General features: G+C 52.3%; 1 pseudogene; it reads right to left on the reverse strand.

The window, feature by feature from the left end:
• Positions 1-5,245: 5,245 nt before the first annotated feature.
• LOC127485136 (small nucleolar RNA SNORA70) lies at positions 5,246-5,372 on the reverse strand (annotated as a pseudogene).
• Positions 5,373-6,124: the final 752 nt, after the last annotated feature.

Consider the following 6,124-nt stretch of genomic DNA (forward strand, 5'->3'; position numbering starts at 1 on the left):
AAGCAGCGGAAAATGGCCCCATGTGAGAAACCCTAAAGGAGGTCCTGGCGCCTAACTTTCGGCCTGGCCCGGCCCTGGTTATTGCAGCCACTTGGAGAATGAACCAGCAGATGGAAGGTTCTCTCTCTCTCTCTCTCATCCTCTCTGTGTGTGTGTGTGTCTCCCTTTCTCTCTGTCTCACTCTGCCTTTCAGAGAAATCAGTCTTCAAAGAGACAGAGATAGATAGACAGACAGACAGACAGACAGACAGACTTCAGAGAGGAGGTAGCATTGGAATTGGCTCTTGGAACATAAGGAAGACTTTAGCGTGTAGACTAAGGGAAATACATTTAAGGTGGAAGCTGAATGTAGGCCTGGACGTAAGAAAACAGAGGACCCACTTAAATAAGAGCATCTCATACAATCCGCCTGGGCCGTAGCTCACATGGGGATAGTGAAGGGAGATGAATGAGCAAGGTCGCTGACAGCTCTGAATTGCAGACTAAGGTGTGTGGTCCTGGCATCTTAGCTTAGCTCTGCTTCGTTGTCCTTGTCTGCAAAATGGAGGTAACTTCTCCCTCTCTCTGGGTAAAGTACCTCAATATATCTACTAGATATCTACCATGTATTACAGACAAACTATTTGTGTAAGGACCAACAGAAATGCTTTGTGAAGGGCAGCTGATATGGTGACAGCGACAGCTTGGAGAAGGGAAATGAATGACATGCTTGGAGATGGGTTTTAGATTAACACAGCACTGCACAAATTAGCACTTTTATAATATTAGTACTTATAAATTGCTTTTCTTTCTGGGGAATTAAGTGTTCTTTATCTGCCTTTGTGCAGAGACATTGTAGGTGGTTGTGTCGGTCAGGATTCTCCAGAGAAACAGAACCAATAGTAGAGATTTATCACGCTCGCAGTGTGGGGGTTGGCGAGTCTGCAACCCTTCGGGCAAGCCAGCGGGCTGGGACGCAGGCGGGATTTCTATCTGGGCCTTGTCTGGAGGCAGACTTCCTTTTTTCTTCTGGAAACCTCAGCTTTTGCTCTTAAGGCCGTCAGCTGCTGTGTTATTGAGGGTCATCTTTCATAGTCAGCTAACAGGCACATCTACGGAAAACCTGCCTGCCGCCTCCAGGCCCCCGGCCTAGCCAGCTCGGCACACACAGCGAATTATCACAGTGGGCTTTCATCTCAGATATGGAAACTGAGGCAGAGTGCAGCAAGCTGAAGCCCAGAATGAACAATTCTTAATCCCTAGAGCAGGATACCAGGCCTGCCAGGTAACTGTTATACCTTCGTGATCATTCTATTTGATTTTCTATTTGATTCCCATTTCTTTTTCTTTTTTTTTTTTTTTAACAGGCAGAGTGGACAGTGAGAGAGAGAGACAGAGAGAAAGGTCTTCCTTTGCCGTTGGTTCACCCTCCAATGGCCGCTGCGGCCAGCGCGCTGCGGCCGGCGCACCGCGCTGATCCGATGGCAGGAGCCAGGAGCCAGGTGCTTCTCCTGGTCTCCCATGGGGTGCAGGGCCCAAGCACTTGGGCCATCCTCCACTGCCCTCCCGGGCCACAGCAGAGAGCTGGCCTGGAAGAGGGGCGACCGGGACAGAATCCGGCACCCCAACCAGGACTAGAACCCGGTGTGCTGGCGCCGCTAGGCGGAGGATTAGCCTAGTGAGCCGCGGCGCCAGCCCTGATTCCCATTTCTTATGTAAGATTCTCCATAGACATAATGAAGCTGAACACCCATGTGTATACTGTGGGGAGGAATGAGGGGATCCACATCAGATCAGGCCCCCAGCCAGCGATGGAGACTCGGGCTTGGAGGGTCCAGGAGTGGGGCTGGCTGCCTGGGACACACGGAGCTCTTGTCTCTGGCGGGGAGAACACCCCAAAGCGAAGCTATGGCCCAGGGATCTGTAGTGGAGATTCCGGCTCCTGCTCAGAGAACAGCGTCTCCAAATTCTGATAACCCTAGATACTAGAAATGTCCCTCGCAACTAACTGCACCCCTCAGAAAAGTCCCTGCTCCTCTCCCCACCACTCCCCTACCGCCAGTGAGGAGGCCAAGATTCAGGGCAGAACAGGGAACCTTCCTGAAACGGAAGCCATCCACACGGCTTTCTCAGTCCTCCCCCAGCGCCCCTCGCAGGGTCGGCCCCCCTGCTTAGTCTTTCTGGGAGGGGAGCTTCTCAAACTTGCCTCAGCCTCAACCTCAGGCCCACCCCCGTGGGGCCTCGGGGGACTTGGGGGATCCACAGTCATCATGGACAAGTCACGGGTCAGCAGCCACCTCTCTTCCGCACCGGCACCAGTTAATCATCTCTTCCTGGTGATTTGCATGACAACCCCCCTGCACTTGGGGGCCCAGGGGAGTTTTCTGGTTTTATCGCCTCAATTAACTTTGGCCTCCTGGGTCACTGTGGATTCCCCACCACAGACCCGACCTCTGAAGCCTGTCTGCCCCGGGAGGCTCTTGTCTTTCCATGCACCTTCCCTGGCCGTCAGCAAGCCAGGTTGCCCACACAGCGCCATCTTGCAGGGGGTGGGGAGATTCGGTCATGGCAGAGTTCATGAAGTTCTGCAGGATGTCAGAGCTAGAAGATTGTCTAGTCCACGCTTGCCAGCCTACTTCACCTCCCACTTCACAGATGGGAAGACCAAGGCCAGAACTGGAAAAAGCTTTGCCCTTGGTCATACATCAGGAGGCATGGCCAGACCTGGGCCTTGGCACTCTCCCTATTAGCTCCCTCTGCTGCACTTCATCAACAGAAAACTTCAACAAATCAGGAGTGAGGGAAAAAATGTGTTTAAAAAGGTTTCAGTCTGGAGTCCCAGCAGGCTGTTCCCTCCAGGCCCTACCTGTCCACACGGCAGCCACGTGTCGGGGCCCCATGCAGCCTCAAGCTGCCAGGCTGGGGCGTGTGAGCACAGGGCGGTGGCTGAGCCACATTCCCTCTCTCAGCGCGGTAAGTAAGCCCTCCCTTAGAATCCTCATGAGGAGCCAGGGAGCGGATGCGAGGATTGTGAGACAGTTGGGAGGGGACCAAGAAGCAGCAGATCAAGTGAGCAGAGGAAAGATCTCCCGTTCCCAGACCAAGCCCCCAGCGCTTGCTCCTGGGGTTTCCAGGACAAAGCAACTGTCAGAATCAGAAGGTCACTCTTCTACAGCTTGGAGGACTTTCCGAGATGATCAACCCTCTTGGTATATACAGGGAAACTGAGGCCCAGAGAGACCCTCCCATCCCATAGTGACAGGCAGACCCAGCACTGGTTTGCATGCTGTGACTCCCAGGGTGGGGGGCCAGGGCACGTGGCAGGGTTTGGAGGTGGCGTGGAGCAGGGAGCAGTGATGGCCATCTTTTTGGAGATCTCCAGGCTAGAGAAGAAAAACACGGCAGAGGAAGGCTGAGGTTTCTCTGTGACAACAGACCTGGTGCTATAAAGAAATCAGTGCGGTTGCGACAGGGAAAGAAAGGCTGTGAAAGTGAAATGTGTAATATGTGAGAGGAGGAAACTGAAAATGTGTTCTCCATCCCATGCAAATCATCTGTGGCCCTTTGTCCTGCACCTGCAGCGGCTCACAACATACACAACACAGCCTCACACAGGGCTCAGGGTCCCACACCATCTGGGCTGGGCCGCCAGCTCCAAGTGCAGCAGAACAGGCGCGGAGACGGGAGGTGTCCCGAGATGCCCGTGCTGCACCTGCGAGTGTCTGACCTTCCAGGGGGCTGCCAGGAGGAGAGCTGGCTCACAAAGAGGCCCGGCTGAAGTGGCCCCACTGGGCACTGCCCTCCACTTGGCCGTACGCATGCCCTCCCCGTCAGCTCCAGATTTCCTGCCCTGCTCGCCTCCTGCCCCGCCCCCCACCCCTCTCCAGATACCCCTGGCTTTTCTGTCCTGGGAGAATTTGCTCGTGCTGTGGGCCCTGCTGGAGATGCTCTCCTTCCCTTCCTCTCCCCAGTGCTGCCAGAAACCCCATGGGGAAGCCCTCCCTTCTGCTCCAGGCACCATTAGTGTCTCTCGCACCTCTGCCTCTCCACCTCTGTGCACTTCCTTATCCTGGCCTTACCTGCGAGTTTTAGCAGTCCATTTACACCCTCAGTTTCCTACTGCAGACAGGGCAGATATTTGTCTGATTCTTCTTTGCATCCCCAGAAGCCAAGCACTGTGCCTTGTACCCACTAGAGGCCAGAGATGGCAAACATCCAGTCCGAGCCTGGGGCAACCTTGCTTGGAAACTCAGCGGCTTCTCAGCAGGGCTCCAGGTAGTGCTGCTTGTCAACCAAGATAGGCTTTCTTGGGACTGGCATTGTGGCATGGTGGGTTTGGGTAAAGCTGCCACCTACAATGCCAGCAACCCCTAAAAGGGTACCAGTTTGTGTCCTACCTGCTCTACTTCCAATCTAGCTCCTTGCTAATAGCCTGGGAAAAGCAGCAGGGGATGGCTTGGGCCACTGCCACCCATGGGAGAATGGGATATGGGATACAGCTCCTGGTTCCTGGTTTCTGCTTGGCCCAGCCTTGGCCATTGCGACCATTTGTGGAGTGAAACAGTGGTTAAAAGACCACTTGCTCACTCACTCTCTCAACATCTCTCTGTAACTCTAACTTTCAAATAAATAAATAAATCTTTTTTTTTAAAAAAAAAGATGTGCTCTCATTTTTTCTTTAGAAAGAAAATTTTAAATGTTTTAAATTTATTTTCTTTTTATTTAAAAGGCAGAAAGACAGATCTTTCATCCAATGATTCACTCCCCAAATGCCCACAACAGCCAGGGCTGAGCGCAGTCCAGGTCTCCCACCGGGGTTAGGCAGGGACTCACATACTTGAGCCTTCATCTGCTGCCTCCCAGAGTGTGCATTAGCAGGAAGTTGGATCAGAAGCAGAGCAGCTAGAACCTGATACGGAACGCCGGCATCCAAGGACAGCTTAAGCACTATGCCAAACACACTCCTAAAGCTGACCTTTTAAAGACAGCTTGTTTGTGAAATTAACCTATGCTGTCATTAAATACTTTGAATCATAATATGTCCAAGTCCAAATTCAGACCAGAAATGAGGAGCTGGCAAACTAATTTGAATTTTGCATATATTACATGCTCCTTGTTCTGCAGCTTGGTGCAGATGGCCAAGCTGACTTGAGCAATGTGAACCCTGGCCACTGTGACACAGGGTTTTCCAAAGGCACCCCCATGGCTGGCTGGAATCAAACTTGGGAACAACACAACATCTCAGACACCAAGGTCCAATGGAAAGGACCGTCCCCAAGGTCCCTGAAGGCTGCCATACAAGCAGCAGGCTGTATACACCATGGAGGAGGTTGCCATTTGCAGCTGTTGCACACTGGGGCCCCGAGCTGATCTGTGATTTCTGAGACATGCCAAGGCTCACTTCCTCATCATGCCCTCTTGCTGTCCCGGGTTTACTCCTAGACAATCCACCCAGGGATTCCTCAGTCCTGTACTCACATACACGCTCACACATGTGCTCATACATGAACACACTGGCTCGCACGCCTGTGCTACACTCATGTCACACACATGCTTGTATACACAAGCATGTGATCCACATACACGTACTCTCTCCCATGAAGCATTTCATGAGCTTCAGGAGTCTTGGTGAAGATTTCAGGGCTACAAGGAGGGGCTACATTATACTGTACACAGCTTCCCCCCGCCCTTGTAGATTCCTCTTCCCACTCTCTCTGCCTTCTCCTCACCTCTTCCCTCCTTTCCTCCAACAGTGTCTCCTCCCAAGTTTCAAATTCTCATCCCTTTGATTGATTAGTTGATTGGTTGATTATTTATTTTCTCCCATACACTGGTTCATTTCCAAATTTCCAGGCTAGGCCAGGCCAAAGCCAGAACCTCCCCCCATCAAAAAAAAAAAAAAAAGTTTAAGATTTATTTATTTATTTGAAAGGCAGAGTGACAGAGAGAGAAAGAGATCTTCTATCTGCTAGTTCACCCGCCAAATAGTCACAATGGCCAAGGCTACCCCAGGCTGAAACCAGGAGTCAGGAACTCCATCTGAGTCTCCCACGTGGGTGCAGGGGCCCAAGGACTTGGGCCATCGTCTGCTGCTTTTCTAGGTGTGTTAGCAGGGAGCTGGGTCAGAAGTGGAGCAGCCAGGGAT

Source organism: Oryctolagus cuniculus, chromosome 1 (assembly GCF_051225735.1).
Source record: "Oryctolagus cuniculus isolate XC-2025 breed Fujian yellow rabbit chromosome 1, ASM5122573v1, whole genome shotgun sequence".
Lineage (NCBI taxonomy): Eukaryota > Metazoa > Chordata > Mammalia > Lagomorpha > Leporidae > Oryctolagus > Oryctolagus cuniculus.